Here is a 24282-nt window from a genome sequence, read left to right on the forward strand (position 1 = left end):
CTTGGACATATATCAAGTCTTTGTGAGATAAATGTATTTCAGGATCCCAGGAATACTAATAACTACACTGAAATATTGTTAAGAGTTTCTGAGAACATTCCTTCAATGCACATAAGATTCTTTGTTAGAAAAAGTAAGACTAGCTATCACTTTCTAAGAGCTTGTGTTTTATTAGTTTCTCTCCTCAGCATTTGATGTGATTTATTTTATTTCATATGAGTCCTACAAGACAGGAATTAGTAGCCTTTTTAAAAAAGAAAAAAGAAAAAAAAATGTCTCATCTGAGGCCTAGAGCAGTAAAGGAATCCAATTCCAATGTATTATTTCAGTGCATAATATGCTTTCTCTATCATTTCATCCCTTAGTCTGACAGGTACTGAGTTGGAGATAATTGGGGAACCTTTTGGAAAGGAACTGAACACAGAGAAACAGGTCGATTCTAGAAGACGGGTGGCTACTCCTGCACAGTGAAGTACTACTTTTCTTCTCCATCTTCACTCTTCATAATAACGTTGCCTGTCCCCTGACCCCAAACAAAGGCTGGACTAACAGGACTTAATTGTCTACAGTCCTGTTGCAGAGGACACTGAGTCTGGGAGGCAGCTGGAAAGTGCAAGAAAATCAAAGGCATCAGAGAGCTGAGAGGGTCCGTGGAAAGCTTTCTCCCAAATGGGAAAGAAATGGGCACAGCGGGTGTCCTGAGAGACAAAAATTGGATCTCAGACTGGAATGCTCCGAGGTTTCTGGCCCTGAGACTGCGATAAGGTACAGTGGTTAGGATCTGAGGCTCCATATTCAGCCTCTTGGGTTTATATTGTTTCTCCACTTGTCAGCTATAGGATTTGGGCAAAGGTTTTGACCTGTCTTTGCCTCAGATAGTATTCACCTTATTAGGTTGCTTTTATCACATTTTATTAATTCCTTTTAGACTAAGGCTAAATGAGATTAGCCTTAAAAGGTCACCCAACATTTACTAGAACCAAGAAGTAATCCCAGCTGTTTTAACTCAACTTTTGGATGTCTATCTTATACCATAAAAATGCTCCTAACAGGGATACTGCTGTGAAAGATAATATGGACAGTGGAAGGCTGGGTAAGGAATAGAGAAAATAATGGGAAAACATAATAGATATTGAAAATGAGGAAATATACAATTAGAGGGAAATGAGAAGTAATAAAATGAGTGTCAAATATGAACAAAAGGAGAAAATGTTTGGTGATTAAAAATATTATATTTATGCATCATAGTAATCAGTGAAATGAAGCTTAGGCATTAAAATATTTCTAATTTGAACAACAATTTGTAAGCTACAAATGTTTATAATTTGTTTAACTTATGTTAATAGAGTAAAGTAAGACATGATGTTAGCCATTAACTGATACTTCTCAGATTTACAAAAAGATATTTATTTTTTATGGGAACATAATTGATTCAAACATGAATCATTTTATTATTTTTACCTAACAAAGAAATATAAATTTTAGATAAAGACAGTTGCATTGGTATTTGGATTTGAATAAAAACAGGATATGATATCTATATATATAAAAGTTCAAGCAACCACCAGCTGTTTGACCATCCAACAGATAGCTATGGCATGCAATGACCTCCAGGGATCAGATGCTGGAGTTTCCAAACGGCAGTGACTTGGCAGCTGGGTTCTCAGCTAATGCACTGAGAACCAGAGAGGAAGGAGCCTGATTCCTGGAGGTGTCACCAGATAACTGCCCTCTCTCAATCTGGGACCCCTTGGAGGATGTTGGAGAGCCAGTTTCATCTCAATCACCACAGGCCAGGATGAAGGACCCCACTAGTGCACAAATTCGTGCACTGGGCTTCTAGTTCTTGAATAAAAGGGACTAAAGAAAATGACAACTAAATACAATACCTGACTATTGATTAGTCTTGGATTTAAAAATAGCTATAAAGTATATTATTTGGACAAATAAATTTGCATAGAGACAGTATATCAGATAATATTGTACCAGTGTGACTAAATATTTTAGTATATAGTGATATTGTCATTATATTAGAGAACAAGCTTATTCTGGGAGATACATACTAAAGTACTTACAAGCAAAGTGTCATGAAGTCTGCAATTTTATGCCTTCTTTCAAATGGTTCAGCAAATACAAAACAATTACACACATACTCAAAGAGGGTTTCAAATATGACAAAATGTTAATAATTGATGAATCTAAGTTAAGAATATATTGGTGTTTGTTGCAATATTCTTTCAACTTTTCTGTAGGTTTTTAAAATTTCAAAATGAAAAGTTGGGAAATGTGCAGTCTTAATACTTACATGAACTCAGAAATTGAGATGAAAAATGGCTGAAGTTACTGAGGAAGTCATAGTTTGAGAAATTCAGTTGCTTTAGATGTAAAGCATTTAATTCTCTAATCCCATGAAAGAGAGGTGTAGGCAATCTATTCATCATCTTGCTATTCAACCAATTAGATGACTCTTTCATAATCAAGCTGATTCAATTTTGTGAAATGACAAGTCTTCTAAAGAAGAATAGAAGTGAAAATCATGATATAAAAAAATCAGCAGCCTTGCCCTAATGGGTTTGGCTCAGTGGATAGAGCATTGGCCTGCTGACTGAAGGGTCCCAGGTTCAATTCTGTTCAAGGGCATATACATTGGTTGCAGGCACATCTCCAGTAGGGGGTGAGCAGGAGGCAGCTGATCAATGTTTCTCTCTCATTGACGTGTCTAACTCTCTATTCCTCTCTTCCCCTCAGTAAAAAATCAATAAAATAGATTTTTTAAAAATCAGCAGTCTCAAGGTGATTTAGCCTATCCTACAATATATAATAAAGAAGTAATACGCAAATGAACCCTCACAAGATGGCTGCCTATGGAACCAAGATGGAACCCTTACCAAGTAGGCATTTGGGGGGGGGGGGCGCGGGGAGAGTTAGTGAGGGACAATCAAACAACTGAACAGCAGGCTTCATGGGATGACCAGGCTGGCAGGGGTGGGAGGGAGGCAGTTGGGGTGACCAGGCCAGCAGGGGAGGGGCAGTTAGGGGCAACCAGGCCAGTGGAAGATGAAGTCGGGGAGGGATGATGTGGCAGGGAGGACAGTTAAGGGTGATTAGGCTGGCAGGGGGGTTGGGGAGCAGTTCAGGGCAACCAAGCTAGCATAGGGGGACATTTGAGGGTGACCAGGCCAGCAGGGGAAGGTAGTAAGGGGTGACCAGGCCAGGAGGAAGATGAGTGATTAGGAGCCAGGGGTCCTGGATTGGAGAGGTGCAGGCTGGGCTAAGGGAACCCCCCTTACATGAATTTCATGCACCAGGCATCTGGTGTTATATAATAATGATACAAAAATTCTTAAAATTATTTAGGAAGCCAATACAGGGAAATACACAGACAACAAACACAGAATGCCAGGTTATCACTTCAGAATATTAGCGCAGACTTCTTTCAATTTCCCTTAAAAAGTATTACATAGATAGGTAAATAACCACAAAACTCAACATAAGTAAGAACTGCCATGGAGAAATTTCCAATTTCAATGTGGAGGATAAAAGCAAAATGCTTTCTTCAACACCCTATCTTCAGAAGCAGAACAGGACAGAAAGCATTAAAGAGATAAGAAGTCTTAAATTAACTACCTGTTAACCCTAACACAGGAATGTGAGAATGCACAATTGGAAGTAGCAATCCTCAACTGTGCAGGGATTGTTTGTTTGTTTGTCTTTTGTTTTGGTTAATACTCACTGGAGGATATTTTTCCATTGATTATTAAAGAGAGTTGGAGGGAGGGAGAGAGAAAGAAAGAGAGAGAGACATAACCGGGAATCAAACCCAGGACCTTTCAATGTCCAGGCCAGTGCTCTAACCACTGAGAACACTGGTCAGGGCATGTGAGGATAGTTTTATAATCTGGTCATTTAAAAAAATTTTTCTTTTGTTGTTGAAAGTATTACAGATAGCCCCCCTTTGGCCCCCTTTTATCCCCCTCTGTTAATCCCCTCCCCCACTCCCAGGCCCTCACCACACTGTTTGTGTCCATATGTCATGCATTATCCTATCTAATAAAAGAGCAATATGCAAATTAACCATCACTTCACTACACCCACAAGCCATGCCCACAGCCAATCAGAGTGACTATGCAAATTAACCCAAACCAAGATGTCTATAGCCACTGAGTGAGCAGGAGGGAGGCTTGGGTTTCCCTGGCAATGGAGGAAAGCCAAGCTTTCCACACACCCTGAGGGTCCCAGGCCTCCACTCAAGGTTACAAAGTTTCAATTGCAGAAGGTAAATAAATCCCAGATACCAGGGTTACCAGGGGACATGGCTGGCCTGCAGACCATCACAGGCCCCTCACTCAGGCAGCCCCATGCCCCAAGGGAACACCTACCCTGATCCGGGACATCCTTCACGGCAAACCAGCTGGCCCCCACCCATGCCCCAGCCTCTATCCTATCTAATCCTATCTAATAAAAGAGTAATATGCAGATTGACCATCACTCGAACACATAAGATGGCTGCCCCCATGTGAGTACAAGATGGCTGCCACAAGATGGCCAGCAGGGGAGGGCAGTTGGGAGGGACCAGGCCTGCAGAGGAGGGAAGTTGGGGGCAAACAGTCTGGCAGGGGAACAGTTAGACATCAATGAGGCTGCCAGGGGAGTGGTCAGAGGGTGATCAGGATGGCAGGCAGAAGAGGTTAGGGGCAATCAGAAAGGCAGGCAGGCGAGCATTTGTGAACTAGCACACCTGGATTGTGAGAGGGATGTCTGACTGCCCTAAGGGGTCCTAGATTGGAGAGGGTTCAGGCTTGGCTGAGGGACATCCCCCCATGCATGAATTTCATGCACCGGGCCTCTCATATGCATTTAAGTTCTTTGGTTAATCACTTCTCATCCCTTTTCTCTGAGATTTCACTGCCTGTTCATGCCTTTATGTCTCTGGATCTATTTTGTTCATCAGTTTATTATTTTTTTTCATCAGATGCCCTAAATGAGATAATATGATACTTGTCTTTCTCTGATTGGCTTATTTTGCTTAGCATAATGCTCTCCAGGTCTTTCCAAAGGGTAAGAGATCCTTTTTTTTTAACAGCTGCATAGTATTCCATTATGCAAATGAACACAGATTTTACAGTTTTCTTTTTTAATCAGGTGTTTTCTTGGCTGTACCTTCTTACTTCACTGTCATCCCATCAATTAATTTTGTTGACTTCTTTGTGGAGAGCACAGTATGCTCTGAATGAAGTGTCACAAAGAAATGTGGTTGGTGGATACAGATGCAGAAGATGCCCTGACAGTGGGGCCACTTAAGGAGGACAGTCTCTCAGGGTGTACCCCAAACCAAGAAAAAATATAGACTTCATCTTACTCTGGTGTAGTCAGAAAATATAATGGGCAAAAATAATCTTTTAATTCAGTGAAGCTTATTAAGTGATGAAATGCTCGCTAATCTAAAAAGTAGCTCAGTAAATATTTTTGGAATGAAAGAATGAATAAATGCATGGTTGAACCAATAAATGTAAGAAAAAATATGGTAAAGATAGAAATTTGGGGAGAATTCATACATTAAATAGGATTTATAAATTTAAAGCAATCACTATAATACAATTAAAATAAATGGTGACTGTAGCATAAATACTTTTTAAAAATGCAAAACCTTGCCATTTGCGACAATATAGAGAGACCTAAGGGTATTATCTCAGTGAAATAAATCAGACAGAGAAAGACAAATACCATATGATTTCACTTATATGTAGATTCTTAAAAACACACACACAAGCAAAACAAAACAAGTAAAACAAAACAGATATACTAGTAGACTCATAGATTCAGAGAACAAACAGATGGTTGCCAGAGGAAAAGGAGGGATGTATGAAAAAGGTGAAGAGAAAATAAAAAATATACATAGGCGGTTTTTAGGCTTATTGTAGTGAACACATTGTAAGGAATATAAATGTGGAATCACTATGTTGTACACGTAAAACTAATATAATATTGTGTATCAACTATATTTTAGTAGGAAAAATGCAGAATCTCATGTTTTTTCCTGACAATGGCATTTAGATTTATTTTTTTTTGTTGAAATTTTTAGATTTTATACACTAACCTGCAGTTTGCATTAGTGTGCATGGAACAATGCACATTTCTAGTATATTCTGTAGAGCAGATTCTAGTGGGTAGATCAATGATTATGAGCATTTTATATTTTATAGTCAATATTCTCTCAGTTGTACTAGCACCACTAACAGCAGTGCAAGATAATTCATATGTTTTTCATTCCTTGCCAAGATGGATATTAAAAACATTTTTACTTCATCTCTCTAAAGAAAATTGCTTTTTCATGATTAGTTTATTTTGCGTTCTAAAGTTGTAAGGTTTACAATTCTTGCAGAAGGCTAACTTAGATAAAATGGGTAAACTTCTAGAAGCACAGACTCCCAAAAATTAAATCATGAAGAGATAGAAAATCTGAACAGATATATAACTAACAAGGAGATTGAATCAGTAATAGAAAAACTCACAACAAAGAAAATGCCAGGATCTGATGGTTTCACTGGCGATCTCTACCAAAAATGTGAAGAAGAATGAACACCAATCCTCCTGGAATTCCTTGACCTGCTTATATATAACTATTATATTAAAGCACATATGGGGCACATAGAGAATTAGGAAGCCAAAGCTCTCTGCCCTCCCTGAAGAGGTTAAGGTACTAAAGGATCCCAATGTGGGGAAGGAGGTGAGTGGAACAAAGATCTGGAAACAAGGGAGCAACTGAAAAGCTGTGGGTGGAAGCATTTATCCCCATCACTGTGAACAGAACTCAGGCAACTGAGTGTCTGCCTCCAGGCAGGAGACCAGAGGCTTCCGGGGTTCCCTAGCTCAGGCAACTGTCCACCTGAAGGGATCCTCACCAGTCGGCAGGATGCTTCACCATCAGTAACACACGGAATTCTCATTCAGTTGTTCAACGCCTTGCTCTTTGATATCAGCAGGTATTTTAAAAAGATCCTTCAACATAAGGGGAAAAGATGAATATTAAAGAAGCAAGAGAAAAAGAAATGAGCAGGAGGACACAAAGAAAAGGGTTAGAAATTTAAATATTTCTATTTGATGATGCACATAAATTTTTGAAATAATATTGTAACCATACAAGATCAGAATGTAATACAAATGTTCTAATGAAAGAAAGATGAAGTCTAGACAAGTCAAAAACATAAGATGAATAACAGAAGATGAAAATAAAAGAGGCTCAGTCTAGGAAACATAATATTTCTCTAATAGGTATTATAAAAGGGAGGAGAAAAAATTTAAAAATTAAGATGAAATCATCAAAGAATAATAGAAGAAAATCTTCCAAATTGGCGGACATAAGCTTGTAGACTGAAAAAGTATGGAGAGTGTCCAGTAAAATAATGAAGGAGAGTCCAGCCCTAGATATGCAATTACAAAATTTCTCCATACTAGGAATAAAGGAAAGATGTTAAAAGCTTTCAGAGGGAAAAAAAGGGAGTGAGAGAAATACAAACAGAGGATGAGTAGAGAGGGCAGGAGAGAGAGAGAGAGAGAGAGAGAGAGAGAGAGAGAGAGAGAGAGAGAGAGGGAATGAGAAGTATCAGACATTTCAACCACAACCCTACAAGCTAGCTGAACATGAGAACATGAACAGTGAGTCCAACCTAGGAGAGCAGGCAGGAGAACACTCAAGATGGCAGAGCAGGATAGACCCCTGGAAAGGGATTTTACTTGGAAGGGAGGGGAGAGATGAAGGGGAGAGTTGTGATAGTATACCTAGAATTTTACTTTTCAAATCCTCTTATTGTATGCCTATACTTCTTATTGTATCCCATATCACCAAGATAATCCATTCTCTTAATTATGGAGTCTATTGCATTAAATCTTTCTTCTTAAAAATATTATATCACTTACTTCTACATTGAATGATATATCAACAGAAACACTGAGAGGATTCCAGTTTTAGAATCAATCCACAGACAAAGCCTTTTCTCAACGGGAATTGTTGAGGGCAAGGCCTGGTGGAGTTTTGGAACAGTACAAAGACTGAAAGAGAGACTTAGAGAACACCCTGTCCTTGGCTCTGGGTTAAACATTGTGGTGAATACATGACTTTTCCATAAGCTTCCTCCTCATCCAATAGAAATGAGGAGAAAGTATCAACAATAGACAATAGCTAATCATTACCAAATGACTCAGGAGGACAGCCACTCTGTGAGGGCTGCAATGGTCAGAATGACCTCACAAGGAGGCTAAGTCTTAAGCTAAACATTGGAAGGCCTGTAACATAAAGAAATGGAGAGGAAAGATGAGCCAGGAGAGACACCTTTCCTGGAAATGACCCATCAATGGAAAGGTGAATGGCCTGAGGGAGAAAAAGAAGAGCCAGCTGGGGAATAGAAAGAGGAACCATTGAATGGTTATATGGAGACAAAAAAATTATGGAAGACTTTGAGGCTCAGGTATGTAACTTTAGATTTGATGCACTGACATAGGCTCCTGCAAAAGAGTTAGAGCTTAAAAGTAAGGTCTAACAGAGAGGATCAGAGCATGGCATAGAAAATTATCTTGGAGGCTAATGTAATAATCCAAGAATGGGAAAAAAGTTATTTATGTATATGGATTTTCCCAGCCTTCATAACCTCTATTCCAAGAAGAATGCCAAATCAGCATCTTCTAAGGATACATAAAATCAGGGATACAGTGAGAAGGCTACTACAGAAGAATATTGGACACTAAAGCAAGACAGTTTTAAAAAAATATATATTTTATTGATTTTTTTACAGAGAGAAAGGGAGAGGGATAGAGAACTGGAAACATCTATGAGAGAGAAACATTGACCAGCTGCCTCCTGCATACCCCCTATCAGGGATGTGCCCGCAACCAAGGTACATGCCCTTGACCAGAATCAAACCTGGGACTTTTCAGTCCACAGGCTGACGCTCTATCAACTGAGCCAACTGGTTTGGCAGCAAAGTCAGTTTTAACAGCTCCTGTTCCATAAGACAAAATTGTTTTCAGTAATAATCATGTAATAATAATTAGCATAATTATTTTCTTGATACTTTCCTTATATTTAAAACAATTAACACTTAAAAATAAAGAGATTTATATTTTAAAGATGTCATTCAGCTACAGTAAAATATACATTGTGGTACATACTCTGTTTTACTTTTAAATTTTAAACACAAATTACAATTTCAGGTAGTTACATAGAATGCCAGAATTGAAATAACGCAAGTTCAGTTTCTTGTCTTAATAGTAATGGGGCTATCATTGTTTATTTTAATTCTACTGTTACATGCAGAAACATGCAATACCACAGAATTGGAGGTGAAAATTGTGCCAAAGTGGCTGGATGATTGAATTCTCATGAACTTATAAGCAAAAGAACACATATATTTTAATCATCTGTGTTGGAAGTGAGAGGTCAACTGTGTAACTGAAGTTTATTTGGAAGTAAAATCCAATGTTGAGTAAATACTATGCTATAAAATCACAATAATACAAAGCTTATATATATTCTTGACTCCAAGAAGGAATATACCTCCCAAAAAAGACCTCATGAGGTTAAGTGGGCCCAAATTTATAATGAGACTCTAGCATCTGTTGTTTACAGGGTCCTCTCTTACATACTGGGAATACATGCAGGGGAAAGCCACACATTGCACTGTCTAGTCTGCTGTGTTTGAGTTCCTGGAATCATATTTTGACCTGTAGGTTGAGACCTGCCCCTCCAGGCATAGCTGTGCAGCAATATCTTTATTTGCGTGTTTATTGACCAATCAGAGTGTCTCCATAACAACCAATCAGGGACTCTGACCAATCAGGACAGTGTTATTTGGACCAATCAAACTGCAAATTTGGATTCCTCAGTTTTATAAATATGGATCAGTCAGGGCCCATTGCAGGCATTTTCTCAAAGTAACCTGGCCTCCCTTTGTCTGGGATAATGGACTTTTAGTTTCTTCCAAAAGCTGTGTTGCCCAGTTTGCAAACTATTCCCCTAAATGAAGTCTCTCTTTTTACTGAGCCTCAGATCGGAAATTCCTGTTGTCGTTGGGTTGGTGGGAGTGAACTTTTGTTGACAATACAGACATATATACATATATGAATGTATACAGATTTATATTTACATTAGTGGCCTGAGGCATGAAATTTGTGCATGGCGGGGTGTCCCTCAGCCTGGCCTGCACCCTCTCTAATCTGGGACTCCTTGAAGGATGTCCTACTGCCAGTTTAAAAGTTTCGGGCCTAAAACAGCATTTGGACATCCCTCTTGCAACCTGGTACTGCTGACTCCTAACTACTCACCTGCCTGCCTGCCTGCCTGCCTGATGCCTCTAATCACTTTGCCTGCCAGCCTACTTGCTCCCAAATGCCCCCCTGCCAGCCTGATCACTGCCAACTGCCCCTTGTGCCGTGTGCTAGCCTCCAACTAACACTCTTGCTGGTATGCTCACCCCCAACTATCACCCCATCCCCGCTGGCCTGATAACCGCCATTTTCCCTCCCCATTGGCCTGCTTGCCCCCAAGTGCCCCCTGCTGACTTGCTCACTCCAAACTACCTCCCCACTGTCCTGATTACCCCCAACTGACCCCCACTGATTGTCTGCTCACCTAGGACTGGCCTGAGGCATAGGCAAGCCTCTGACAGCAGCTGGGAGCTGAGGAGACTTGTGGCTATGGGCACCACCATCTTTGAGGACATGGCAGTCAATTAACATATTCCTTCCTTATTGGCTGTGGGTGCCACCATCTTGTGAGAAAGTGATGGTCAATTAGTATATTCCCTCTTTATTAGATAGGATTCTTATCCTCCTTTATCATTTCTCAGATGAAAGAAATGAGACAGATAAAGTAACTGACAGGAATTGAGAGAGCCAGTTTACTCCTAGGCTGTGTGGCTTCAGATCATCACACTTAACTATTAGACTGTGCATTTCTTGAGAGACTAAGTAAAGTTTTAAATTGTCATCAATTTTATTTTTTAGTCAGATTACTATCCCTCTAAATTGATGTAGCACAGTGACTCAAGTACATAAGGAGTATTTGAGCTGCAAAGGACAAGGCAATGAGGTTATGAAAATAGGATAAAAATAATGGAATCCAGAGATACTTCGAAAACTAATTATTTAGGATTTCATGGTGACTAAATAAAATCAGGAGATAAGAAGAATGAGTCAATGGTGACTCAAAAGAATTTCAGTAATGCAGAAAATGATGATGGGATAAGTGGAAAATATATGAGTGGGTGGATTAGTGTGTAGAAGGCTTTGGTGAATTTAGCTTCAATAACCAAGGAGAAAGTTTCAATAAGCATTTAGAAACCTTGCAACACTTGAGAAGAAAAATAAAAAAATATTTCAGAAATAGTTGCTAGATAACATAGGAAACAGTTGAAAATCTAACTCTTGTTCTATATTTAGCCTGTGATGCACTGATTGAATGCTTTATAGCTTGTTTTTTTCCCACAGAGGAGTTGAGGCAATTTACATAAAAATGAAAAGCTATTGCAAATATTTTTTCCATTTTTTAATTAAGGTATTATATGTGTACATATTTTACCATTGTCACCTCCCACCCCACTCCCATACATGCCCATACCCTCCATTTTTTCCCGTCCACTGCTTATGCTTATATGCATGCATAAAAGTCCTTCAGTTGATCTCTTATCTTCCCACCTCTTCCTAACCTTCCCACTGTAATTTGACAGTCTGCTAGATGCTTTACTGCCTCTGTATCTATTTTTGTTCAACAGTTTATAATGTTCTTTATTATCCACAAATGAGTGAGATCATGAGGTATTTTTCTTTCATTGACTGGCTTATTTCACTTAGAATAATTCTCTCCAGTTCCATCCAGGTTGCTGCAAATGGTAAGAATTCCTTCTTTTTATGGCAGCACAGTATTCCTTTGTATAGATATACCGTAGTTTTCTGATACAGTCATCTGCAGACGGGCATCTAGGATGTTTCCAAATCTTAGCTATTGTAAATTGTGCTGCTATGAACATAGGGGTGCATATATCCTTTCTGATTGGTGTTTCTAGTTTCTTAGGATGTATTCCTAGGAGTGGGATTACTGGGTCAAATGGGAGTTCCATTTTTAGTTTTTTTGAGGAAACTCCATACTGTTCTCCACAGTGGCTGCACCAGTCTGCATTTCCACCAGCAGTGCATGAGGGTTCCTTTTTCTTCGCATCCTCGTCAGCATTTGTAGTTTGTTGGCTCAGTGGATAGAGCATTGGCCTGCGGACTCAAGGGTCCCAGGTTTGATTCCAGTCAAGGGCATGTGCCTTGGTTGTGGGCACGTCCCCAGTAGGGGGTGTGCAGGAGGCAGCTGATTGATGTTTCTAGCTCTCTATCTCCTTTCCTCTCTGTAAAAAATCAATAAAATATATATATTTAAAATCATATACAATAAGATGCTACATGAGGTAGAAAAGGAAGCCCAATCTGAAGCAGCAGCAAAGAGTATTGCTCCCACAGAAGTAACAATGGCGATTAACTACCACCATAATAGTGATCTGGTAGATATAATTATCTTCGCTTACCTAAGATTGCCACTATATTCAGAAATGAAGATGGAGAACCTCCTATTGAAAGAGAATTGCTCATTCATTGTAAACCAGATCCCAATAATTTGAATGCTACTAAAGCAAAACAAATCAGTATCCTGTTTCTAACATTAGATGCAATGACATATCCTATTTTTGTTCCACATGGTGAAAAAGGCTATGAATGCATATTGCATTAAGACTCAGAGACAACAATGTAATTAACAATGATACTAGACAAAATGTAAGGACACAAGTCATACAAATGCAGTATTATGGATTTCATCTCTCTGTGCAGGATACATTTAATTCTATTTTAAATGCAGAAAAATTAACTCAACAGTTAATTGTCGATTCATATAAAAAATGGAAACCAATTGGATAAATATCATTAAAGCAAGCCAATCTAAGTTGAGAGTTGAAAAATATAGTGGTTTGGTGGATTATCTCACATCTAGATCTGAAAATGACAATTTGCCAATTGGTAAAATGATACTTCCATCATCTTTAGAGGGCAGTTCCAGAGATATGCAGCAGCAATATCAGGATTCTACAGCAATTGTAACAAACTATGGCAAGCCCAATTTATTCATAACCATGACATGTAACCTCAAATGGGCAGATATTACAAACAACTGGCAAAAGTTGAAAACAGATCTGACTTGTTAGCCAGAATTTTTAATATTAGGCTGAATGTTTTTAAAATAATATATGTAAATTCCATTTATTTGGCAAAATAATAGCTGAAGTTCATATAATTGAATTTCAGAAACGTGGACTGACTCACACTCACCTATTTTTTATATAAGATAGTGAATCCAAATTACGAACGGAAGATGACATTGACAGTATAGTTAAGGCAGAAATTCCTGATGAAGACCAATGTCCTCGACTTTTGCAAATTGTAAAATTCCACATGAATCATGTGGAATACAAACCCAACTAGTCCATGTATGGAAAATGGAAAATGTTCAAAGGGATATCTGGAAGAATTTCAAAATGTGACCATTGGAAATATTGATGAATATCTCAAATACACTGATAAAGTGCAAGATTGTGTAAATATTCAAATTTCTGAAAAAAATATTATCACTCATAAAAATGATTGTATAGGACTTCATTGACTCCAGGTATATGAGCACTCCAGAGGCTGTTTGGAGACTTTTTACAATGCGAATGCATGATCAATCTCATGCAATCACAAGATTAGCTATTTATTTGCCAATTGAACAGAATTTGTATTTTCATACTGGTGATTTTGCTGAAGTTATAGATGGGGCTAAAAGGCATAACTCAATTTTGATGGCTTGGTTCTTATTGAATAGAAAAGACTCTGATGCAAGTAATTATTATTCTTGGGAAATTCCACAGCATTATGTGTTTAATAATTCTTTATGTACAAAATGCTAAAAGAGTGGGAATAAAGTATTAGGTAGACTGTTCACTGTGAGCTTTAGAAAACCAGAATGATATTACCTTAGACTTTTGCTTCTGCATGCAAAAGGTGCAATAAGTTTTAATGATCTACAAACTGGTGGAAGTGTGATTTATGATACATTTCGTGAAGCTGCTAAACATCGAGTATTATTAATCGACACTATCTGGAAAGATACAATTGATGATGCGATCATCCTTAAAGTACCCAAACAAATACGGCAACTTTTTTGCATATATATGTGTGTGTTTGGATGTCCTGATGCAGACAAATTATGGGATGAGAATAAATCTCATTTTATTGAAGTTTTTTTTTCAGTAATTAATTTTATTTATTTTTTTAAATAAATCTTTATTGTTCAGTTTATTACTATTGTTCCTTTTCCCCCCCTATAGCTCCCCTCCATCAGGTTTCCACTGCACCCTCTGCCCTTACCCACCCACCCACTTTCTTCATCCATAGATGTATGATTTTTATCCAATCTCTTCCTGCAACCCCTAACCCTCACCACCCCCCCAAGAATTCTCAGTCCACTTCCTTTCTATGCCCCTGATTCTATTATATTCACCAGTTTATTCTGTTCATCAGATTTTTTTACTCACTTGATTTTTATATTTTATTTTATTTTAAATATACTGTATTGATTTTTTACAGAGATGAAGGGAGAGAGATAGAGAGCTAGAAACATCTATGAGAGAAAGACATCGACCAGCTGCCTCCTGCACATCCCCTACTGGGGATGTGCCCGCAATCAATGTACCATATTTTCTGGCGTATTAGACGACTTTTGAAACTAGTAAAAAGCCTGCTCAGATTGGCCAGAGTCAGAGAGGCGGTCTATTAAAAAAAGAACTGGTGTTGCCTCGGAAGTGGGGGGTAGTCTTATACAGCGAATATAGGCCTAAACCTATGTTTTAACTGTAAAATTAGGAAGTCGTCTTATATGCCGAAAAATACTATGCCCTTGACCGGAATCAAACCCGGGACCCTTCAGTCCACAGGCCAACACTCTATCCACTGAGCCAAACCGGTTTCGGCTATTCACTTGATTTTTAGATTCACTTGTTGATAGATATGTATTTGTTGTTCATAATTTTTATCTTTACCGTTTTCTTCTTCCTCTTCTTAAAGAATACCTTTCAGCATTTCATATATACTGGTTTGGTACTCTGCCTTTACTTCCACAGATCCTCTGAGTCTCAGTGTTCTTTTTTCCTTCCTTCTAGTTGTAAAATTTCCACTTAGCTAGCCTTCCTGTGTTTCTGGATGATGTCCATTTTGTCTTTTAGTTGTAGTTTTGAAGTTGTTGTGTGAGGCAGCAATTTCAGGTGTTTATTTATGCCATCATATTGGTTTCTCCTTACTGAAGATTTTTGTTGGAAATTACACCGAGGAGAAGGTGCCTGTGTGAACTGTGAAATGCATGCCCTTAATGAAATTCAAGAAGTATTCACATTGCATAGAATTAAATGTTCACATTTCAAACTTCCAGGCTATCCTTTATTAATGAATATGAATACATGTGATGAATTGTACAAGTGACAACAGGCAGAGGTTTTGATAAATTCTCTACATGAGGAACAGTTGGCAGCCTTTCAGACTATAACTTCAGCCATTGAAGATCAAACTTTACACTCCAAATGCTTTTTCTTGGATGATCCAGGTGGTTGTAGGAAATATATCTTTATAAAGTTTTAATACATTATATTAGAGGTTGTGGTGGTACTGTTTTACCCACAGTGTCTACAGGTATTGCTGTACATTTACTTCTTGGTGGAAGAACCTTTCATTCCCAATATAAATTACCAGTTCCATTAAATGAAACTTTAATTTCTAGGCTCAATATAAAGAGTGAAATTGATAAATCCATTAAAAAGGCCCAGCTTCTTATTATTGCTTAATGCACCATGGCATCCAGTCATGCTATGAATGCCATAGACAGATTACTAAGAGAAATTGTGAATTTGTTGCATTTGATGAGAAAGTTCTCCTTCTTAGAGGAGATTTTCAACAATGTCTCAGTATTGTGCCACATGCTATGGTTAATAAAACTTGGAGATGGTGAACTTGATAGCAGTTTTTATTTAGGAATAGATATTATTGAGATCCCCTGTGAAAAAAATTTGTAATGGATCTATTATTGAATCTACTTTTGAAAATACTGTATCTATAGATAATATTAAAAATATATTTAAATGTGTGATTCTTTGTCCAAAAAATGAGCACATTCTAAAATTAAATGAAGAATTATTGGATAAAAAAATATATAGACTTCTTTTTTTTAAAAAACTGCTTTTTAAAAAAATATATTGTTTTTTTATTGATTTTACACCGAGAGGAATTGAGAGGGATAGAGAGGAGTTAGAATCGTCAATGAGAGAGAAACATCGACCAGCTGCCTCTTGCATACCCCCCACTGGGGATGTGCCTGCAACCAAGGTACATGCCCTTGACTGGAATCGAACCCAGGACCTTTCAGTCTGCAGGCCAATGCTCTATCTACTGAGCCAAACCGGTTTTGACAAAAAATATAGACTTCTTAAGCAAATCTATTTTCACACATATTTGAGTGATGATTCCATTGATTCAACATATGATGCTGAAAGGGAAAATTTTCCCATCAAATTTCTTAATAGTATTACTCTTTGGGGAATGCCGTGTCATAAATTAAAATTGAAAGTGGGAACTACTGAGAAATATTAATAATAAATTGGGTCTTTGTAATGGTACTAGATTTATTATCAAAATATTATGACCTAACATTATCAAAGCTGAAGTATTAATAGGATCTGCAGAAAGAGAGGTTGTTCTGATTCCAAGAATTGATCTGTCCCCATCCTCCCATTTAAATTAATTTGAAGACAGTTTCCTATGATGCCAGCATTTGTTATGACTATTAATAAATCACAAGGAAAAACTAGACAGAGTAGGAATATTCCTACCTGAACCTGTTTTTGCACATGGTCAGTTTTCTCTCCAGTTTGAAGAGCATATGATATTAAAGTTAAAATTGTGAATATTGGGTCGGCAACTAGGTAATTGCGGATTTTTTAAAGAAAATCAAAGACAATTTTTTCATGGAACTAAATAACTTTATTCTGTAATGTATTGCCCATTTTGATCAATGACCTTTTGCCATCTTTCAGGCAGCATCATAATCCCACATTCAAAAAACTTCTGGTTTTTATTAGCAAAAAACTGAATCAGGTACGATTTGACATCATCATCATTATTGAAATTTTTACCATTCAAGGAGTTTTGTAAAGATCGAAACAAAAAGTAATCAGATGGTGCAAGGTCAGGACTATATGGTGGATGTGGCAAAACATCCCAACCAAGCTCCATTAATTTTTGCCGAGTGACCAAAGATGTGTGTGGCCTTGCATTGTCATGATGGAATACAACACCTTTTCGGTTTGTCCATTCGGGCCGCTTTTCTTCAACTGCATTGTTTAATTTCGTTAGTTGTTCAATGTAGACATCAGAATTGATTGTTCGGGTTGGGTGGTAAGAGTTCAAAGTAGACAATTCCTTTGTAATCCCACCAAACTGATAACAAAACCTTCTTTTGATGAATATCAGCTTTTGATGTTGTTTGAGTTGGTTCACCTGGCCTGCTCCACGATCTTTTCCGCTTGATATTGTTGTAAACAACCCATTTTTCATCGCCAGTTATCAGTCGTTTTAAAAATGGATCATTTTCATTACGTTTCTTTAGCAAATCGCAGCTGCTAATGCGTTGCATTAACTGTGATTCTTTCAGTTCGTGAGGAACCCATGTATCGAGTTTTTGAACATAGCCAAGTTGTTTTAAGTGATTTTCAATGCATGTATGTGATACATGAAGCTTCTCTGCAATCTCACCTGTTGTACTGTGACAGTCTGAATTGATTATTGCTTTGATTAGGGCGTCATCAACTTCAACTGGATGACCAGAGCGTTTTTCATCTTTGAGTGAAAAATCACCAGAACGAAATTTGGCAAACCAATTTTGACACTGCCGTTCTTTTAAGGCTTCGTCACCATAAACAGCACATAACTTTTTATGAGCTTGCGATGCGTTTTTCCCTTTGCAGAAATAAAAAAGCAAAATATGACGAAAATGTTCCTTTGGATTTTCCATTTTTCAACGAACGCCAAACGAAAACTACAAAACAGATCAAAAAACTTTTTTTACTGATTAACAGCTGAATAGCCAACTATCAAATAACAAAATGTGTTTTACATTTGTACTACGTCTGCAAACTTAAAATTCAACTGAAGCCATATATGTGTGAAACCCGCAATTACGTAGTTGCCTACCCAATATTTTACCACAAGGGAAATTAGTCATGCACTCTGAAAGTGTTTTCACTCTTAATGTGGTATCCAGGGAGAAATTAGAATAAGTTTAATCACTTTATCAGTCATTGTTCATATGAGTATTGTTTTTATATCATGTTTTTTCTGTTTTCATGTTTTGTGGGTTTTATATATGTCTTTGTTGTTGTTATATCATGTTGTGATTGTTTATTTATTAACAAATTTATATATTATTTTCTATATACATTTTACTAATTTTCTTTCAACTCTGATACTTCTATTATAGAGAAAGGGCAAGTAGCAATATTAAAATATTTCCTCTAAATCCCTTTTAATGTCCATGAATTTTGTTCACCACGCCACTAGTAGAAATTATATGTTCATATATATTTTTTCCACAATGTATTTATACTTTTGCTCTCCTCTTCTATTTTTCTCAACAATGGCTAATTTTTGCAGATTTTTAACAGAAAGTTTTGAAATCAGTCTTCCTCCTCCAGTATCTAAGAAACTATCAATAAGTACATAAATGTGGCTTTGATTTAAGTAATAGTAATTATGGTAATAAATATATCAGGTAACAGAATTAGTGGATTAAATTTTTTTAAAATGTATTTTTATTGATTTTTTACAGAGAGGAAGGGAGAGAGACAGAGAGCTAGAAACGTCGATGAGAGAGAAACATCGACCAGCTGCCTCTTGCACACCCCCTACAGGGGATGTGCCTGCAACCAACGTACATGCCCTTGACCGGAATCGAACCTGGGACCTTTCAGTCCGCAGACCGACGCTCTACCGCTGAGCCAAACCGGCTTCAGCTTAGTGGATTAAATTGAGTAGAAATTTTGAATTCTTTCCTGTTAAACTTTAGTTTTAACAGTTTATGTTGAACTAGGAATCTTTATTTTGTTGTTTAGTAAAATGACTATTGAGTTGGTAAAGTGGGATGTGGGATTTCAGAAGTGGCATTCTTAATGTGTTCTGAGGACTCTACCTTGGTAAGGGAAGAGTAGAAACAGAGGTAGGTGGAAATTATAGTAATAGGGGAGTAAAAAGAGGAAAGGCTAGAAATTGGTGACCAAAGTATCATAATAATGTAAGACCTTAACAATCAGGGAAACTAGGTATGGAGTACATGGGAATTATTTAATATCTTTTCAACTTGTTTGTAAATCTAAATATATTCTAAAATTTAAAAGTTTATAAAAGTTTAAGAAAGTGTGTGAAAATACAGGATGGAATGGAGAATTTCATCAGAATCTCTGAATCATTGTTTAAACAATGAATCAAATGGATAAAGCAGTTCAGATAAACATAGCAACTGAAATTTATGAACAGAAAGATAAGTCAATTGAGAAAAAACAAAATGTAGCACATAGAAAAAGAGCATTTGAAATGAGATATGTGGGACATATGTAAAATTTCTACACATATACAAAGGAGCTCTGGGAGAGGAGAAAGATGAAAAAAGGAGAAATGTTCTAAGAGAAAATGGCCAAATGTTTTTCAAAGGATTAAACACACACACACACACACACACACACACACACACACACACCAAACCACAGATAAAAGAAGCTCATAGAAACTGAATGATGATAAATGCACAAGCAAAAAAAAGAAAGAAAGAAAAATGCACCTAATTAACATTGTCAAACCACCAAAAGTGAAAGAAAAGAAAAAAACTTAAAATAATTTTTAAAAAGCATATTACTAGAATAAAGAAGTTTTACAATTCAAATGGTAAGAAAATAACTTGACTTTACAAAGGAGGTGGTAAATGTATTAATAGGTATTTCACAATAAAGATGTACAAAGGGTAAGAAAGCACAAATAAATATTCAGTATCATTAATTATTAGGGAAATGCAAGTTAAAAGCACAATTAAATCCCTGGACACAAACTAGAATGGGTCTAATAAAAAGTGGAACAATCCCCAAGAGGTTCTGAGAGAAGATGCTGGAACAAGGAGATGGTTTCCACAGTGACTCCCTTTCTGGGCCAATAGTATATTTCACCCGTAAGCATTTTAGCATGTATATGTAGTTTTATAATAGGTTCTATCTTGTACTTCAGATTTTGCTTAGAGATAATCTCACAGGGTTCAAGTGGGTGAAAGGAAGACTGGGGATATGAGGATGAAGGTTAATAGCCTAAGAAAGTTTAAGAGAATAGAAGATAGTTATATTGATCTCATTTATAGTAAACTCCTAGATGTCTTGGAGCTATTATAAGGGGTCTATGAATCCATACATGGGCCAAAATTCATTTGTAGACTGAAAAAAAAATCTGCATACATATGTACCAATATACATTAAATTCATTTAGGTAAGGTTATGATTATTAGTTGAGTGACATAAATGCATTGAAAGATGTGACTAAATTTGTAGCATAGTGACTATAATTAATTACTTAATAATAATGTATTGCTTTTTTGAAATTACTAAGAGAGTACCTCCTATCAAAGTATTTGTAACTATTTATGATGGCAGATGTTAACTAGACTGCGTTGCTCATTTCACAATATATACAAGTATCTAATCATTATGTTGTATTCCTGGAAATGTTATGTGTCAATTTACCTCAATTAGTAGAAAAAAATAAACTTCAGGCTAAAACTAATATTCCCCTGGCAATGCAACAGAAATTTGGGGAATCTACTGATTGACCATCTGTGTGCATCATGGGGAAAATCCAAACTATCTGAGAAGGATGTTGGCATCAATATCAGGTTCTCCTTCAGCTCCCGTCAGAATAGAAGTATGAACTTCTAGTTAGGTAAGAACCCTTGTTGGATCTTTACCTTCCATATTAGATTTTAACTGACTTATTGATGATAGTTGTTAAGACTTGGTTCTCCCCTGGTAGCAAAGAACAGCTTTTTTTTCCAAAAGCTTTCTATAGAACAAAGCCTAGTACTCACTGCAGTTGGAATTCTTAAATATGTTCCTGAATGGAAAGAGGCAAAAAGGTAGATATCTAAACCACAATAATTTGACCCCTCACCTTTCTTCAAACAAATTGTACTATGTGATGACGTCATAAACCCATACAAAGGCCTTGTAAGAAAAGGCCCTCATTCCATTGGAAAGATGATATAATCTATGTTATCCATTGTCCTTTCATTGAAGAATCCTGGAGAAATTCCTGTCTGATCTTAAAATTAAAAAGTTAAAATTTTCCTGAGCTGTTACATTCATTTTTATCTCATGCGCTGTATAAATCAGATCTGTCCTTATTTCCTGTTTCATCTGACTTTTGGAACACTGTCGTGGGCTTTGGAGGTGTGGGGACCAATATCTCACTCCACCCCTTCCACATGGAAGAACAGAAGCTCCAGCTCTTCTGTGGATGGAGTCATGAGACCAGTTCCAGCCAATGAGAGAGAGAGAGAAGCAACATTACCAAAGCGTTTAATTGCTAGTGCAAGATCCTTCAAAGTTCTCTTTTCCTCTGCCACAGTGACTGACAGCATGAATGACAGCAGCTGCTCCATTAGCATAGAAATTAAAGAGAAAGTGAAGAGCAGACTTCCAGCTCACCCGCAGTGGGTCTGCAACCTGAAAAAGAAATTAAAGCATAGTTGTCATCAGCTCCTGAAATTTGGGAATTGTTTTTACCATAAGATAACCTAGTCTACTCTGATCTTATGTAGGGCTAACTCTGCAGCCCACTGATGAAAGGATGGACCTTGTTATTTTATGTATTTTAATCTAATTTCTTGGTCATTTTGCCTCACCTTTTTATAAAGTAATGGATTTGTATGAGTCCTGAAAAAAGACAATAGCATGATTTGGAGACACAGCATAAACTGAAAATTCTAAGCACTAGCTGCTCTGGAAATTCTCCTCTTATAAGAGGAAATACTTATATAAGCAAAGAACCAGCAGCTGTTTTTTTAGAGGGGTGCACTAGAGGGCGTGTGGAGTTTAGGCACTGTATTGACATAGTTGGCCAGTATGGGTGCCCTAGAAGGATATTGTCGAAGAATTTTGGTGAGAGTCTTTGTTTATTTTTCCATATTTGAAATTTTAAAAATCTGTATTGATAGATTTTCTTTTCATGTATAGTCATTACTACGCAAAATGATTAAATAATTGAAGCTTGCATGAAATTCCAGAATTAAAGGGCATCTTACTAAGAGTTTTATGGAATCTCTGTTCTCCAGGAAGTTTCTTTCAATGCAGAGTCCTACTCAAAATTGTTCAATGTTCTTTAGTTGTTGTCACCTCTTCCCTCAAAACAAATAGGTCCCAGCTTTTACTTCCAATGAGAGTCCTGGTAAGTGGTAAGTGTGTTAATCTGGCAGTCTAATTTGAGGTAAAGTGCTAACAGTTGACAAAACCTTATAACCAACCACACCTACTTGTCCAGATAGAATTATTTTTTAATTGACTATAACTCCAAAATCAAAGGGCCACACAGAATGTATGGAAGTTGCATTAGGCACAGAAGCTTCCAAATGTGCATAGCATAATTAACATCCCATATGTACCCATGAGCCTAAATTCATAGAAATTTACTCATCATTCAGACAACAGCTTTGCTCTCAGTTGAGTGTCTACTCATTTAGCAAGTTGATAGAAGAAATATGTCATAGAAGAATTTTGTTATTCAGATACCCAGTGTGAGAATAATATGTCTGGAGTTCTGGTATGTTTTGAGCTGCTTTTGTGATTGTTTAAAACTTTAATAATAGTAATAGAAATGGGTATAGGATTAAAATGCATTTTATGATCTTTGCTTTTTAGTCAATAGCTTCCATATTCTCTCTTACAGGAAAAAGAATAGAACAAATGAAATAACACAGATTTTGTAGTCAAATAAGTCTGAATTTAGACCCAGGCAACCATATTATCCAGCGTTTTATATTCCTTAACTTCCAAGATGGGCATAGCAATACACATCTCAAGGATTTAGGAAAGTTGTGTCTTATAAAAAGTACCTGGAATATCAAGAAAATACCATCTTTTTTGTTGTTGTTGAATATAACATGAACAAAATTGATTTAAATTGCATTACTAATAAAACAATTAAAATGCCATTTATTAGTTAATTAGTTAATACTAGAGGCCTGGTGCACAAAATTCATGCATGGGGGTTTGTGTCCCTCAGCCCAGCCTGCACCCTCTCCAATCTGGGACCCGTTCAGGGATGTCCAACTGCCTGTTTAGGCTCAATCCCGGTAGGATATCCCTTTCACAATCCAGGACTGCTGGCTCCCAACTGTTCACCTGCCTGCCTTCCTGATTGCCCCTAACCACTTTTGCCTGCCAGCCTGATTACCCCCTAACCACTCCAATGCCAGCCTGATTGATGCCTTACTGCTCCCCTGCCAGCCTGATAGCCCCCAACTGCCCTCCCTTGCAGGCCTGGACCCTCCCAACTGTTCTCCCCTGCTGGCCATCTTGTGGTGACCATCTTGTGTCCACCTGGGGGCAGGATCTTTGACCACATGAGGGCAGCCATCTTTTGTGTTGGAGTGATGGTCAACTTGCATATTACTCTTTCATTAGATAGGATAGAGGCCTGGTACACAGGTGGGGGCTGGTTGGTTTGCCCTGAGGGCTATCCTGGATCAGGGGGGATTCCCTTGGGGTATAGGGTGGCCTGGGCAAGGGGTCTGTAGTGGTTTGCAGGTTGACCATGCCCCTCAGCAATCCAAGCAGAGGCCCTGGTATCTGGGATTTATTTATCTTCTATAATTGTAGCCTTGAGCAGAGGCCTGGGATGGCCAGAGTGGACGTGAAGCTTGCCTTCTTCCATTGCCGGGGAAACCCAAGCCTCCTGTTCACTCTGTGGCCACATCTTGGTTGAATTAATTCACATACTCGCTCCTGATTGGCTGGTGGGCGTGGTGGATATAAAGTCAATTTGCATATTACTCTTTTATTAGATAGGATTGGAAAAATGAAGCCCCTGATGGAGAGTACTAATGGTAGCTTGCCTAAGGTTGGCAGAAGAATCTGGGTTGGTGTTAGT

Source organism: Pipistrellus kuhlii, unplaced genomic scaffold (assembly GCF_014108245.1).
Source record: "Pipistrellus kuhlii isolate mPipKuh1 unplaced genomic scaffold, mPipKuh1.p scaffold_m20_p_1, whole genome shotgun sequence".
Lineage (NCBI taxonomy): Eukaryota > Metazoa > Chordata > Mammalia > Chiroptera > Vespertilionidae > Pipistrellus > Pipistrellus kuhlii.